This window comes from Hibiscus syriacus, unplaced genomic scaffold (assembly GCF_006381635.1).
Source record: "Hibiscus syriacus cultivar Baekdansim isolate YM2019G1 unplaced genomic scaffold, ASM638163v2 tig00110864_pilon, whole genome shotgun sequence".
Taxonomy (NCBI): Eukaryota; Viridiplantae; Streptophyta; class Magnoliopsida; order Malvales; family Malvaceae; genus Hibiscus; species Hibiscus syriacus.
In genome coordinates this window covers 3,501,719-3,519,333 of record NW_024062893.1, presented here as the reverse complement: position 1 = coordinate 3,519,333, position 17,615 = coordinate 3,501,719, and the positions used below count along the sequence as shown (strand labels likewise).

Sequence of the window (17,615 nt, the reverse complement as noted above, 5' to 3'; positions counted from 1 at the left end):
TCTGTTTCACTTCTAGAATACACCAGTATGTCATCAATGAACACAACTACAAACTGGTCCAAATAAGGTCGAAACCCCATCTGCATCAGATCCATAAAAGCAACAGAGGCATTTTTTTAACCCGAACGACATCACTAAAAACTCATAATGCCCATACCGAGTTCAAAAAGTAGTCTTCGAAATATCCGAATCTTTCACTTTGAGTTGATAATACCCAGACCTCAAGTCTATTTTTGAAAAGATAGAAGCCCCTCGAAATTGGTCAAATAGATCATCGATTCTGGGAAAAGGATATTTGTTTTTAACTGTGAGCTTGTTCAGTTTCCTATAATCAATACAGAGTCTCAATGTCCCATCTTTCTTCTTGACAAAAAGAACTGGGGCTCCCCACGGTGATACACTGGGTCGGATAAATACCCTATCCAACAACTCATGGAGTTGGATTTTCAGTTCCTTAAGCTCCTTTAGGGCCATACGATAAGGAGCCATTGAAACTGGAGTGGAACCAGAATAGACTTCAATTTCAAACTCAACCTCTCTATCCGGCGGTAATCCAGGCAACTCCTCGGGAAAAACATCGGGAAATTCCTTAACAATACGGATGCCTTCAATATCAGATTGAGAACTCTTAGTATCTAATATATAAGCAAGAAATGGCTTGGAACCTTTCCTGATCATCTTCTCAGCTACCAAAGCAGATACAACATTCGTCATAAATCCACGACGTTCCCCGATCATTACAATTTTTCGATTATCTGGGGTCTTCAGAACAACTCTCTTGGTCTCAAAATCAATATTTACTTGATGTTTGTCCAACCAATCTACACCGAGAATCAAATCAAATCAAACTCTTCCAAAGGTAACTCCATAAGGTCATCCAGAAAAATCTCCCCATTGATCTCTATAGGACACTTTCTAAAAATATGATCCAACACAATAGACTTGCCTAAGGGACTTTGAATTATCACTGAATGCTCAGTATTCTCAACAGGAATATTTAGACCCTCAGAAACGGAATACGATACATAGGAATTGGTAGAGCCACTATCAAACAATGCAAAGTAGGGAACTGAATGAATAGTAACAGTACTTGTAGTCACATTAGGCCCATCACGATCTTGTCGAAGTCTGGCAGTGCTCTCTCCTGAGTATGACCTCGTGCTGGAGTCTGGATTGTACTATGAGAACTAGCAGGAGTACGAGATGGCGTCTGAAATGAACGATTTCGCTCTGGACAGTCTTTCAAAAAATGTTCACCAGAACCACATTTATAACATGTGCCCAATTTCATCCTGCATTCTCCAAGATGTTGTTTACCACAGTAATCACATGTCTTCAAAGGTTGCAACCCAGAAGATCCACCATGTCTAGAAGAATATACAGCTGAAGAACCAGATGCCACAAGCCTGACACTCGCACCACCTCTCTGAAAGGATTCACCCCTACCTCTCTTGTTGGGGTGTGCAGAAGAATCTACAGAACTAGAAGGCCTCCTGAATCGGGTTTGCGCTCGATCACTATCTCTCTTGTGCTCCATACCCAGTCGCTCTATTTCCTCAGTAATCTTGGCTATCTCAACCAAGGCATCAAAATTCCTCTCTCGATAGGTAGCGACTCGACTCCTGATCTCATACCTGAGTCCATTCTCGAACCTCAAGCATCGATCAGTCTCCGTGTCAACAAGTCCAGGAGCATAACGGCTCAATCGGATGAACTCAACCTCGTAGTCCATAATAGACATACTACCTTGCTCCAGATTCTGAAACTCCTGACGTCGCTCCTGCAGGTATCTCTCTCCGATGTAGCGACTCTGGAAGTGCTTCTTGAAAAGATCCCATATTAACTGGTTTCACGGAATACTACCAGAAATTGATTGCCACCATCTGAAGCTCTATTTCTTCAACATAGTTAGGCCCCCTTCAACTTCTGTTCAGGTCTGAGGTCCATCTCATCCATAATCCTCTCTGTGTCCTCCAGCTAATACTCAGCGTCTGTCGGAGGTCCACCAGTAATACCCTCGAATGGAACTACACCAGCAGCATCAAGAGAATTTGAAATCTCAACCGCAGTCATATTACTAGGGGCTCTGGCAGCTCTCTGAAACATGCAGAATATAACTCTATTAATGGCATATTCGTTCATGTCAGTATCCTCATCTCCAGTGAAGGGAGGATCTATCATAGGAGTAAACTGGTCATCATAAGAAAAGGTTCAGATCTACTTGCGGAATAGGAGGATCACGTGGAGACATAGGATCGTCGATCGTAACAGAAGGTCGAGCGACTCGCCCTCGACCACGGCCACGTCCTGTCCTACGACCTCTAACAGCACTCATCGTTGGATCTATAAGGCTCTACAGAAAGAGTTTGAAACATATGTCAGATTAGCATCAGGGATCTCGAGAGAACTGTAAATCATAAAATAAGGTGACATTTTTTTTCTTCAAAATTTCTTAAAAATCCAAAGTTTAGGACCCATATATAGTCCGAATGTTTAAAATCAAAAGCTCTAATACCACCAAATGTAACCCCTCAGACCCAGTCTATAAATTAGACCCAAACCTAAGTGGTCACCTATCCCATTTAGAGAATTTTTTTTAAAACAACTTATAATACATTAGATATAATACATAACAAAATATAAATAATACATATATATCCAAAACGATAGCAAATACATGTCACAAAACACAACTGAAAAACATATAGAAATATACGTTCGTACAAAATAAGTAGTTGATCTCCCCTGATGCCAAATCTGCTAGCTTACGGTATACTATTATCTGAAAAAGGTAAAAACTATAGAATGAGCTAAAAAGCCCAGTGTGCTCCAAACAATGTATAAAAACATACGAATAAAATATTCCATTAAAATCGGTTATCAAACATGTTTTAAAATATGAACACTACCCCCATCCGTCAAGTCCAAAATGTGTAGGTTCCCCAGAACCATACACCCACCGTCAAGTCCAGTAAGGCCCTGAGCACACAGCCGAGGAGCCGGTAGGTAAGGCCTTGAGCACACAGCAAAGGAGCCTCCAGGTATACTTCCTCCAACATTATTCCCCCCAAATAAATCACGTTCCGCTCATAACGTATATATATATATCAAAATTAAAACATAATTCAGGTCAAGTAGCAGATCAGAATCCATGTCAAGTATCATATAAAAATCCAGGTCAAGTATCATATAAAAATCCAGGACAAGTATCATATCAAGATCCAGGTCAAAAACCATATAAACTATTCATATGATAGTTTTAAACAGTAAGATAACCCTGTCAGGAAACACACCTGTAACAGTCTGAGAAATCAGATAGGGAAGCCTACTACTGGGTTTGTCGATCACGCTCTGCTACAGCGCTAGATCTTACGAATTGAAAAAATTCATATTGGAATCCTAATATAAATAATCTTAATCTTTATTTAAATAATATACGAAAACCTACAGGTAATTCTTGTAGTATGTAATTCGGGATGATTTAACGAACGGAAAACACTGGACCTAACTGATCCTTGCTTAGGTGAAACACGAGTAAGTTCATAAAATATTTTTACTGAATCAATTCATTAACCAACTCTCAAATAAATGATCAAAATACTAAAATACTAAGCCTTTTTGGATTCACATGCTCGATTCGGGAGTTTTGGGTCAGAATTTGACAAAACAAACTTCGAAATCAGATTCAGGATGTCGAAATACATAAAGTATGACCTTCCGAAATTCTGAATTCTTGGTCAAAATCAAAGTCAACGGTTTTGACTGATGATTTGGAGAATTTCAGATTCGAATTTGGTGAAACGGATTCGGGACGTAAAAAAATGTCAGGTAGATATTCTCGGAAAAGATTAACGGCCGTTTAATGGCCGGTCAAAGTTCTGGTAGGTGGTCAAGATATGAACAACCATTTTACGAAAATAGCATCATTTTCAAAAAAAATTACCAAAATATCACCATTTTCAAAATAATTACTAAAATATCATTTTTTTAAAAAAATTTATTAAATTATATTTATTTTAAAAAATTACGAAATTAGCACCTTTTCAAAATAATTACCAGAATATCACCCTTTTTCCAAATAATTACCAGAATAGCACCCGGTCAACGGTCAACGGTCAACAGTCAACGGGTCAGGTCGGGTCAACGGGTCGGGTCGGGTTGTAACCGGTCAAACCGATCATTTTGACCTTCCCCACGCGCAGTAGCGGCACGTGGGACATCTTCCGGCAGCGTAAAATTCACGGAAAATTTTCTAAAAAATATTTTGAGTGATTTCGAGATACTTACAAAGATCGGTTCAAATTTTTGAACGGAGGAGAGCTCGATTTCAACAAATCGGAAACTTTGACCGTCTCACCTCCTCACGCGCCGCAGTCAACGGAGACCAAGGATGACACCGGCGGACTCGGAACGGCACAAGGAACACGATGGTGCAGGAGGTGTCATAAACGGATCAACGATCGGCGGTGAATTTAAGATTTTCTTGGCTATTGTGCTAAAAAAACGTCGAGACTTTGACTTGAAATTCCCGGCGTTTGGCATCGTTTCATTTCAATTAATTTAAGGGGTTTATTCCTCACTCGATGATGAACACGATGGTGGTTTCAAAACGACGATCGAAATTCGGACGGTGTCGGGATCGTGGTTGAAAGATGATGTTGGGGGAGGCAATTTTGGGAGCAATTGGTTTCTGATTTTCAGAAACCAATTGCACGTATATAATACCAAACTCACCAACCATTCTAGGGTAAATTCAAGGATTGGTCCCTAAATTTCTTTTAACTCTAAAACAAGTTACAAGATTTAAAATCTTTCAATTTGGTCCCTAAATTTCACCAATTTACTTAATTAAAAACTCAAATTACAATTATATATATTTTTTCAAATTTTTGGGTTGTTACATATATGTTAAAAATAGGACGATAAATGAGACGAAACATATATTGAGCTATTCGAGATCGACTCGGTAAAAGCTCGATAAATATTCGATTTGATCTCGATCTCGAGCTCGACTCGAGCTATTAACAAACTGAAACGACTACTTGATACTCGACTCGAAAAGCTTGTGAGAAACTCAAAAATATAATATATTAAGATTTTATTTTTTTAAAAAAATTTATTAATAACATTAATATTTATGTGTTGATTTAAAAAAAAATACAGTCTAAGGTTTTCATGCATTTAAGGTTCAGGTTCGAGTTTGAGTTTAAGGCTTCAATCGAGTTAAGTTTAAGATTTTTTTCATTTCGAGCTTTTACAATCTTCAGTTCATAGTTTCGAGTTCAAGTCGAGCTTGATAATTTTATGCTCGTGAGTTTTCGAGTCGAGTCAAACTCGGCAATACTCGAACTCGACTTGACTCGTTTACATCCCTAGTTGAAAATAACGACAAAGAATACGAAAGATAAGGATTTTATTTCTATCAATATTTTTTAATAAAAATTTATTACTATAAGTAAATTTTAATGACAAGTTAATATCTCTTTAAATTTTGTGTTTTTTTATTAGCCAAGAAAGTATTTTTAGAGGGCCAAACACACTTGGAAGCATGCCTCATTAAAAATCCCCTAACCTAAATGGGGAAAAGAGTACATGCTCCAAGGACAAAAAAACCAAACTTACAAAAACACAGCCACCCACCTCGCCACAAAACACAAGTAGCAAATCAAAACATGCAGGCTAAAATACAGACAATGAAGAAAAGCGCATTAAAATAAATCACTACCACCCTTTAAATACATCCAAGCTTGAAGCACCCTTGACTGCCAACCAACTTGCCAAGGAACGACTACTAACCAGAGCCTTCTCCACTGACACAACTTCCAATCTGTCTAAAACGAGAATCAATCTCGTGCATAACTGGCCAAAAATTCCAAGGTCTCAAATCATAATCAAGCAACTAATTATAAACCGAATGGGAACGAATTACAACCACTAAAGAGGTATTTCCAATCCAGCCAGCTTCAACAAAAATGTCACACGCCAACTTAGTTCCAACCATAGCAACAAAATCAACATTAGAATAAAAAACATGGCCCAAAGAAATAGCTTTGAGGTCCCTAGAAGTTGAACGACAAACACCTCCAAACCCACCAGCTCCATTCGACGTGACTCCCACAACCTCAAACACAATACTAGTGGTACTCGGACAACTCCGCGACAAATAAAAGTTACCATCCAACAAACAAGAACACAGATTAACCTACCAGCTTTCATCATTAACCAAGATACAATCTTTCAGAGCCTTAAGCCAAACCAACGCTCGTAACTTAGAATAAAAAACAAAATTTTCCCCCTTAAACACCAATTCATTCCGGTTAAACCAACAGCTCCAAATGCAACAACTATAGACATTAACCACCCACGTTTCAATCTAGACTTTAGCTTGATCACAAAACAATAATTCAACATCTCCACCACATTATTGAAATCGTGCCAACCCACTCACCACCAAGCATCAATCTCTCTCCAAAACTTCATCATAATCGAGCAAGACACGGACAAATGATTAACCTCCTCCACAATCAAACCACACCAACAACAGTTGCTATCAAAATCAGCCTGATTGAAGCCCCTAGACAAGAGAATTTCTTTTGTAGGAAGCCTATTTAGCACAACATCCATAAAAAGTTTCTAACCTTCGGTGGAACTTTCAATTTCCAAACACGAAAAAAGAAGTGCATTTTGATTTGCTTGAGTGAAATACCAAATTAGTCCTAGTAAATAAATATGTGACCGTCTCTTTACGGCTAACATGTTGAATATATGAATGAGAATATGATAGACATTAATGCTACTAAAAGTTGGTTCTAACTACTATATCTCTAAGTTTTTTCCTCGGTAGAGGAAAGAAAATAGATGGTGTATATCAGGAGTTGTGTTAAATCTCTTGCAGTAAACTTGAGATAATTCTTTTGTTGTTAGGAAAAGTTGAAAACTCCTCATAATATTCATAATTTTTTAAACACTTCTTATGAAGAACTAGGAAAAATTGAAATTCCTTTTAAATGAGATAAAATCATGAATAATGATTGATGAGATATAAGAAATTTCATAATCATTTGATACTATGAATACTAATTTTAGTAATTAGTAATTTCTCAAAACTTGAGTATAATGTTGTGTAAACAAGATTTGAGTTTTTTAGAGCATATTTTATGGTTAAAACTTATAACAAATTTTACTCTAATATGAATGAGTATATGTGCAAGAAAAATTGTTTACACATTACTCATGACACTTCGGATTTATTTTTATCCTAAAATGTTAGAAATGTGGGGTGTCTTAAATGATGATCAAAGTGAGAGATAAACCTAGTTGATTCTCTTACCAAAGGTTAAAGTTGGTTCTTGATTCTTCGAAGGGATGGGTTTAAAACTCATTAATTGAGGAATTCATGGTGGATGCACAACTTATTTATCTAAGTTCAGTGTGGTCATAGGAAACCATGAAAAAACTCATAGTGTATATTTCTATTTTCCTATCCATATGACAAATAATGTACATGCACATGATAAGCTTAATTGTTCTTAATAATTTCAAAATGCAGGTTTTGAGTGGGCTTAGTGAGAAAGACTTGATGAATTTATCGATTTTGGTTGAATATCTAATCCTAATAAGTTCATAACTCAGTGTTAAGTGGGTAGTCCTATTACAAAAGACTATGTGAACTTACCGGTAGAGAGAATGAGTTTTCTTAAACTCTTAATAAATTCAATCCCAAGAGTTTGGGGTGATCTTCTTTGAGAAGGACTTATTGAATTCATCGAATAAAGAGATTGAGTATTTATTCTTAATAATTTCTTATCTTAGAGTTTGGGTGGTTAATTTAATATGAACTTGAAGAAATTCACCTTACTAATTTTAAGGATGAGTTGTTGTAAAAAGCTCTTAATTATTTCATAGCCTATATTTGGAAGGTTTATATTGAGATAAACATGATGAAATAACCTATGTATGTGAGAATGACTAGCCACATTCTATGAAAAACATTAGGTCATTTTTCTAATACACTTACTAGAATCCTGAGGAAATATGGTTATATATATACATTGGTATATATACTTTGTAGACACATCGAATACTTCGGTGGATGAAAGGGTTAGTTATGTGTTATGAGTTCACCATAATCTTAGAAAGTTCAAGATTTATTCACTTATTTTATAAAACAATTACTCATTATCATTATGTATTAGTTCCATACATGTTCACTAATGCTTAAGCAACTAATCTCACTATTACTCTTATCGTGCTTTAACTTGAATGCTTTCATTTTTTTACAAAAAAATTCTTTCACATTAGTGGGAGAACGTTCTTAATACTAAAAATTAATACTATTTTTAATGCTATTGAATTTGGCTTAAATTGCATTTTAATGTAGTTGAATGAAATGATGTTTTTGCCTTCACTGTTTAGCTTATAAATAGTGGGTAAGTCTTCTTATTTTGAATCATCCCAAACAAATATTTACTTTGAAACATTCTCCTTCTACGTAGTGTTTTCATGATGTTTCTGAGTTCTAATTATGAGTTTCAAGAGAAGAGTAGTACCACCAAATTCCACTCCACTTTTCGGGTGTACGAAATTTGGAGAGTTGTGCTAACCTCAGGTGGTCGTTCATCCATTGTAGCGATTACACACATAGAACTGAATTCACTTATAAGGCAGTAGATTACCACGAAACTGTTATTGTTCCATGTACATATTTTTTTTAATATTTCCAATCAATGCTAATGTCCCGTTTTGCAATAGTCAATTTTTCCAACATATAAAGCTTCGAAAGTGCGAAAATTCCTTTGCTATTAATTAGTGAGAAAATCAATTGGTTCACTACACCTCTTCAAAGGTTCAACTAATCTTTGAGGGTTATTGTTGTTGGAGTGAGAGAGGGCTAAGCGACTGCAACTGGGTGTGGGAGCTGATGGAATGCGAGAGGTGGGGAGAAAAGGAATACAGCGGTGGCGGGTATTTGAAACAAATTGAAAATTAGAAAGTTTTTAGGTTAAATTATATATAAAATTATTATCAAGGACCTATTTGATGTTTAGCAGTAGTTTAGGGGTAAAATTAAATATTAGTCATTGTGTTAACATTGTCACTTTATCAATTAATAGAAATAACGGTAAAGTGATCATTTTGTTATAAATGATAATGTTAGTGACTAATTTATTACTTTTAAAATTTTAATAGAAAAAACGAAAACTTAAATTATCCACGAAAATGATTACTATAAAAGCATATTTATATGTTATAACATCCAAGATAACAATGCCTTGCACCTAATGGAAGGGTTTATTTCTCTCGACATGTAAATTTTGATGAAGGTATATTTTCTTCTGTATGTTACTTGTTCAGTTAGTTCTCATTTCATGAAGAATAATTTTGGAGTTGTGTGTGATCCTTTACAAGTCCATGGAGCAGACAAGCCATACAAGATTATTCTAAGCTTTACACAGAACCCTACAATTAAAAAACAATAGTTTGTCTCTTTGGTAGGGGAATCTACAGTCAGAAGTTCTCCACAGCAACAACTGTGTTAGCCATGATACATAATGCTTTGGCTTCTTCAAAAGGGAAGGAAGCAATGTTTGCTGAACATAATGTACTTCTAAGCAATGGAACCTGGAAGTTGATGCATTTATCCCATGAAAGATCAATTATGGGTTGTATATGGATCTTTAGAATAAAACACAATGCAGATGGTTCGGTAGCAATGTACAAATCACGTTTAGTGGCGAAAGGTTTCTCTCATGTTACAGGTCACCACTTCCAAAACATTAAGATAGCTTCTCTATAATTGACTCAGAATGCAGGAAGTCCAGTTAAGGATGCACAACATTACAAGAGGATTGTAGGGCTCTTATTATATTTGTGTCATTCGAGATCATACAATATTATTAATGATAAATAAAGTAACACAGTTTATGCATACTCGTTATAAAGTACATTTACCATTTTTAAGAGAATTTTGAGACACTTAAATCACATGTTGATTATAGGATTGCATCTAATGGCATCTGTTGATGTTGACTGGGGAAGCGATATGGATGATTAGAGATCTATTTTTGTAGAGTTGTATAAGACATTTTTTTAGGTTTTGAGCGAAAAATCAAAAATAAATTTGTATACATTTTTAAATCAAATAAATTTTAAAATTTAGATTTTATTTCAGAATCTTTAAGATTTTGTTATTCTTGAAATTAGCAAATACAAAAACCTAAAACATCCAATGTTCTTCTACTGGAATTCGAAGGAATTGAATTGTGAGTATGATATGTAGCTTGATTTTGAAAAAAAGTAGAATATTGTATTATTTTATTATTAAATTGAAATTGAAAAAAGAATAAGAGTTAAATAATATTTGATAAGTTAAAGATTTGAAAAGGAGAGAAATATGATTTGATATAATTTGAAATTGAATAAATTAATGAAAGAGATGGTAAAAAGATTGCAATTTAAGAGTTTTATGAGATTGAGAAAAAAATAAGGGCACTTAAATATAAAGATGGAAGGCGAAACCCTAAGCAAGAGCTTCTAGTGCTCCACCTAATAGTTTTTTTTTATAGGAACTCCCCCTAATAATTGACTCTGCATTTCTAGGAATTGTGTATATCTGGGTAACAATCAAGTCATTTGAAGTTCGAAGAAGTAAAAGTTTATTTCTCGGTCAACCATGGAGGCAAAATATCGAGTATAACAAACATTGTTTCTGAAATTAACTGGATAAAGGGGTTACTTTAGACACATGACTACGAGTGCTAACTATGTTTTCATACTCGATCTATACATGTCGATCTTGATGTTGGTTTTGTAAGAGAGAAAGTAAATGAGAAGTGTTTGCAAGTCAACTATATTCCAACTCTTCATCAAGATGCAGATGGTTTAACCAAGTGTTTGGTCACTTTTTATATATATATATATATATATATATATATATATTAAGCCTTTTTCTTTTTTGTATTCTACCATTTGCCCTTTTAGGTTGGGCTTTGGCTGATTCATAGTTTACATCGTTAGAAACCTTGCTGGCACTTTCTTGGCCTTTAAACCAACCCTTTAGAAGTCAACTATGGTGAAAGTTACTTTCTGTTTCGGATTCCTTGTTAAATATAGAACCTTATTTCATTTTGGTCAGTCCAATATTAAACGAAAATCAACGGCAATAAAAGAAACATACGTTAACAACCACATCCGTCATTTTGAGTTGAGTTAGCCATGGGAAAGAAAGAAAGAAAGAAGAAAAAGAAGGCGAACAGAAACAAGAAACTGATGCAACGCGAGGAAATCAATGCAATTTCAAGGCACATAGAGTAAGTACTTATTTATTCTATTTCTTCTCACGAGCTTTAGTATTATTTTAGTAGTCGAGATAACTGCTTGCACCAAGGCCTGACTGGTGGTGCCGACAGTGGCCAAGGTAGGTGCTTGTGTCCGGTGGAGAGACTAGCACAGGCCGTGACCCTAGAACCAAAGTTCTGGCATCTTAGATGTTCTAATGATGCTCGAGGCAGATTCCTTGCACCAATGGCCGGATGGTGCCTCGACTGGCCGAGGCAATTCTTGCTTAAGGATATAAATGAATTGAGCTTGAACGAGTTTGTTTTTTAACATAAAGGAATTGAGCATACGTTTGTTCGTGCTTATTCGTTTATTAAATGAACATAATAATTTTGTTAATACTCATTTATTTAGCTTAATAAACGAACGTTAAACAAACAATTTACGAATAGTTCGTTGAATGCTCTATTCATTTATGAATAGTTCGTTGAATGCTCTATTCATTGACACCCATATTATTGCTCCAAGCCCTTAAACGCCTTGCTTGGGCTTTCGGCAAGTGCCCCAGCCAAGACCTTGATGGCTCCATATTAAGATCATGATTGTTTAATTTCGTTTTTCTTTGGACAGATATCTTGATTTAGAGGAAAATAAGGATGATTTATTTAGCAGATTAGAAGATGACATCCTTTGCCACATCCTTTCTTTAGTCCCTTTCAGATTTTCAGTACAAACTAGTTTGCTGTCAAATCGTTGGAGAAATTTGTGGAGGAAAGCAATAGAATTTAAAGGAACAGTCGAGGATGTTCCAAGGGTGATCACATCGGTTCTTGTCCCATTTGACAATGTTTCAACTGATCGAAGAAGTTCAGACAAGGCAGTACTCTAGCCGCCATTAAAGACAAGGAAGAACTTGATCTGAGTTTCAGCCATGGCCTGGGACTTTTAGCCTTTTTGACTGGAATCTTGAGCTGAATCCTCATACTCAATCTTCTCAACTGTTTTCATGCATAAAAATTATTCATTTGAAGTCTGTGAATAAGCTGACAAGTCAAATAGTTTCATCTGTTATTTCAAAGTCCCAGTTCCTTGAAAGTTTGCAGATTTCTGAATGCAAGGGATTACAATCACTGAACATTGAAGCTGGTTCAAGATTCCAGACCATGACGATATTGGATTGTTTACAGTTGAACGAAATCTATTTCTTCGCGTATAACCTCAGGAAGTTGGTGTTTCAGGGACAACTTTCTTGGTTTTGTCTGAAATATTCTCCAAACTTGGAGAGTGCTGTTCTTGATTTCAGACATGGTCCAGGCTACAATCCATTTGCATGTGAAAACCTTCTTCACTTCTAATGGATATCAAACATGTCAAGGCTCTGACAGTCTCTGCTTGGCTTTTTAAAGTACATATGCATTGCTCTAACAAATGGATCGCTTTATTGTACAAACTAAATTGTTAACTGAACATATCTCACATATGTATAATGTATGACATAAAATTAAAATTAAGTGACTAATTATGTTATGTGTCATAGATATTAAATTGTTATAAAAACAAAATGTAAATATCATAAGTTGCATTTATGATTCGATGAGAGAAAATTTATCTTATTGGAAGATATCAACTTTCTAAACGATATCTAACAAAGAATTTAAGTACGCTTCTGTAATTATAGTATTTTGTACTAAATGATTTGGTATAACAGATCCTGATTTGATTCTATCAAGTAAGTTGTATCATGTATTGGATTGTTCGATCAAATTTGTAGGAAAAGGGGTTGAGAATACTTGGATTTTGTTCCTCAGGTACCAATTCCAAAGTGGCTACCATTAGCTGGAGCAATTTGGGAGAGAAATGACTTTGCCTTCAACAATTTAAAGGAGTTGTGTTGGATTGATAGCTCAATGGGAAATCAAAGCATACTACCTTAAATTCTGTTATAAGAATATGTCCTTTTCTGGAGCAGCTATTCATACATGTAAAGAGTCTTATTACATTTCGTGGAAATCATTTGAAGTTCTAGGAGTAATAATTGGGAATTGTGATTTTGCAGGTAGATCCTAGAAATTATTACGGTCCAAGCGAGGGAGGAATATGTAGCTTCTGGAAGGAGTATTCGAACCGAGTAGCCAACGCTACAACTTTGGAAGGTCTGAATGTGGTTAAATTGAAAGGTGTGTTGGGTAACGAAGATGAAATTTTGTTGGCACAATGTCTGGCCCAAGTAGCTTCAAAGGAGCTGCAGCTCATATATGTAAACTGAAATTAAAACTTAGGCAAAAGAATATCTATGTTGCAAACTCCGGGTAATTTCATATATTAATATCTTTTGAAATTATAAAGGGTAAACTACACAAACAATCATTAATGTTTCAGTAAGTTTTTGTTTTCTCCAATAAAGTTTTAAAACTAACGATCGGTCATTAACGTTATCAATCTATAATAAATCAGTCACTCGATGTTAATAGTCGTTAACGTGAGTGGCGGAAAGTTTATGTGGCCCGTTAACTGCTTGCCTAGTAATGTCAATTGTCACGCTGAAGAGCCCGTTAGACTCCCTCAAGCTCGTTTATGAGATTTTAATGGCCCGTGACGAATATGGAAATTAGGCCTCCAATAATAAGTACCGTAAAAAATTAGATAGTAAGAGTAAAAAAATTAAATAAATTTGTTTGTAAACTATTTTCTTTATTACGTTTAATAAATTATCTAATAAATACAACAAAATTTAAATAGAAAACATAAAAAAATTATTAAACACCCAATTACTCACACAAAATAAGCATGGCCCTCTTTTAAGAGGGTCCAAGTTCGATTTTAATTTCATCCAACTTGTCAAAAAATTAATAAAAATATAATTGAATGAAAAGTGAAAAATAATTAAAATATCACAACAATATTGTTGTTAATTCTTTAATGATGAATAACCAAAAAATTAAAATATAACGTTAAATATAATTTTAAAAAATAATAATTAAATGACCAAAACAAAAATAAAATAATAAGTGAGTTACTATCAAGTAGGGGAGGTCCCTAGTTAAATGCTCCTTTTGTTCATGCTCAAATACGGGCCTGGACTCCCGCTTGATCGGTCATCTCTTCAACTTCAATTTCATCCCTTTTGTCATAAGAGTTGTAATCATTGTCATTATCTATATAGCTTTTAGGATTTATGTTAGAGATAAATAAGATTGAACAACAATGAAACTTGTATCTTCTGTATGTTTTAATCTATGTTGAGTTCATTTTGATTATTTTCCTTACAAATTCTTAATAAGTAGCATCATAGTTATAATTCAAGTTGTTCACTTTTGAAGGAATTTATTGATTTAGATTTCGTTAGTGTTATTAGAGATATTCAAGAAGAGTTTTGATCAAATGAGTTTTCAATTGTAGGAGTAATCCTCAATCGATCTAATAATGGTTCAACAAATACTGTATAAGTGTTGAAGTTGTTGAAAACTTGGCGACAATACTTCAACGTATATTCAACTTATTTAAGAATTAAAGTTGTTGAAAACTTAAAAGTCGATTTTATGATATAATTTGTGTCAAGGGGAGATTATTACTCATGGTTTCAAATTCTAATTGTTAATTACATTTGATTTTATTATAATGGAAGATTATTAAGATTTTTTAGGTAAAAAATTTTGACGACCAACTATGTATCATTTATAATTATAGATTACGTTTTAACCTTTAAAATTATAGAAAGGAATTATTTTGAAGAGTTATAATCATTTTCATGATATAACTTTTAGATTTTAAGTTGTAGAGACGAACTTTGTAAAGATATTAAAAGATTGTAATACAAAGAAATTTTATATATTTATGCTACTTGTGATCTCTACTTTTATATAAATTATTTATTTTTTATATGTAAAAATAAATAAAATTAAATCTCCTCTCTTATATTTGTTATTTAATGTTAATATCACTTTGATTATTTTTCACTCATAAATTACAACTAATTTAAATCAAAATTAAATATATTCTTACCAGCCCAAAACTTTTTTAAACGATTCTTTTAGATAAAGTCAAGGTCCATTGCGTGTATCGAATTAAACAAGTAAAGCTCCCTGCAATTCTATTATACTCTTTTAAAATTTATTTCACAGGCAAGAAATTGCCCCGAAAGTTCAAAGTTACTGCCTCACGACGTATATTTATAGGTTTTAAGGGAAGTGGTATCTTTGCCAAAAACAAATAATAGGCTGAAGAGCAAAATCCATGGTATAGAAGAGTATGAACAAAAGAAATCGATTGGAAAAGCAGAAATTTGATTCAAGTCCTGGAAGCAGATGGTCCATAGCCATTTTAGATGTTCCCAAGTAAGTACTTTTGACAATAATCAATTCTAGTAAGAATAAGATAAATATCCGGACTTTTTTGTTTACAGAGAACTGGACTTGGAATTACCAAGAAATGAAGATATTATCAGTAGCATGCCCGATGATAATCTCAGCCATGTCATATCGTTTCTTCCTTTCAAATCCGCTGTTGAAACCAGTTTCCTTTTGATCCGATTGAAAGATGTTTGGAAGAGAAACTTTCCATAACGAAAAGGAACCTGATACAGCACTTCAGCTTGATTTCTCCAACGTGAGGCATGAATTGCCATGGTGGTTCGATTGGTTCCTGAATATCGATGATCCAAGCTACAGCAACTTGTTTTCTTATAAACAATCATCTTTTCTGGTTACAGTAAAAACCCTGCATCTAAAATCAGTTTCGTGCACTTTCAGCAGGGTAGTTTCTTCCATGATGAACAATTTTAAGTTTCTCGAGAGTTCGACGATAGAAAATTGCCATGGCTTACGAGCTTTAACACTAGACGCCAGCGCGTGTAATTCGAGGCTTAAAAAACTAACAATCTTGGATTGCAACAACTGGAATCTCTCCGTCTCGAAGCTTACAGCCTGCAATCGCTTCGACTTCGAGACAAATTGTTGTCGTTTAAGCGAGGTTACGGTAGCGCCTATTGGCTTTGGCCTTGGCTTACTGATTTCGACTTAGTGGATGCCATGCTTGATTTCAGGCAAGGCTCTCATTGTAGCAACCAGGGATTTAAATAGCTTTCGCAGTCACGTTTTTGATCACGTCGCATTTATCACGGTTGCGGACATAACGGATGTCATTGCGGGTATTGCGATCGTGAAATTTTTTAAATATCATACAACTTACCCTAAAATGACTAAATTAAATATAATTAAAATAAAATTGTAAAATTTAAATTATATAAATTTATATTACTGAAATTAAGACTAAATTAAATAAAAATTAAAGTCAACTCCCCCTCCCCTTCCCCGACCTTTCATTTTCTGAAACAAAAAAAATTATGTTTTTACTCTCAACTCTCCCCTCCCTCGATTTCATTGTTTGAAACAAAAAAAAAAATATTCTTTCACTCTCAACTCCCCCTTCCCCCTCCCCCGACCATTCATTTTTGAAACAAATCAAAATTGTTGTTGGAATCACGGTTGGAATAACGCTTATAGCGTCCCGTGATCAGCGCAATCCACCGTTACCCATTAAATTACGGGTGCGACATACCGCTATTAGTGTAAATCCGTTACCCACCGCAAAAATCATGAAAACCGGTTTCGCGCGTTTTCGGTCCGCAATTTAAAACCTGGTAGCAACATCGGAAGTTGTGGTGTTTGGTCGTTCTTTCGCGGCTACAAAGATGTTAAATCTCTTATGCTTTGCGGTTGGATTTTTGAGGCATGTTTCAGCTATAATATGGTTTGTTTTAGGGTACATTATTCCAAATTTTTATGTCATCTTGATTTGGTTCGTTTTCTCTCTGAATTTAGCCACTGATCTATCCTACGCTACAATTACATCCTTTTTCCTGGGGCTTAGAATTCAAATGCCTGACAGAGCTTTGGTGGACTGATTATGCAAAGAATAGATTCAATGGTGATGCCTTAATCTCCTCTTTGAAGCACTGCCCTCGACTGACCAGGCTTTATATCACAGTAAGTTTTTTTCTTCTCAACCTTCCTTATTTTGCCATCTCTTCTCCATACTATATTAAGGTAGAAATACAAAATTTTATGCTAAGAGAAGAATCTATAAAAATTAAAAAAAAAACATATGAAATTTTTAGAGACTCGGAAAAACAAAAAATATAAAAAGAATACTTAAAATATATTAAAATTTGAAATTTTCTAAAAATATACTTCATCCCAGAGGCATTGCCGTCACTATTTTCATAAATTAAAAAAATATATGATTAAATATTAAATTGAACCTCTTAATTTTAATCAATTTTTGATTTTGTTAAGAGACGAACCGTATTATAGGAGGGGTAATGCCCTCAACTTTGATAA

The 17,615-nt window shown here is 34.6% G+C and overlaps 1 pseudogene; it reads left to right on the top strand.

Moving 5' to 3' along the window:
* The first annotated feature begins 11,100 nt into the window (after window positions 1–11,100).
* LOC120143798 lies at window positions 11,101–13,552 on the top strand (annotated as a pseudogene).
* Window positions 13,553–17,615: the final 4,063 nt, after the last annotated feature.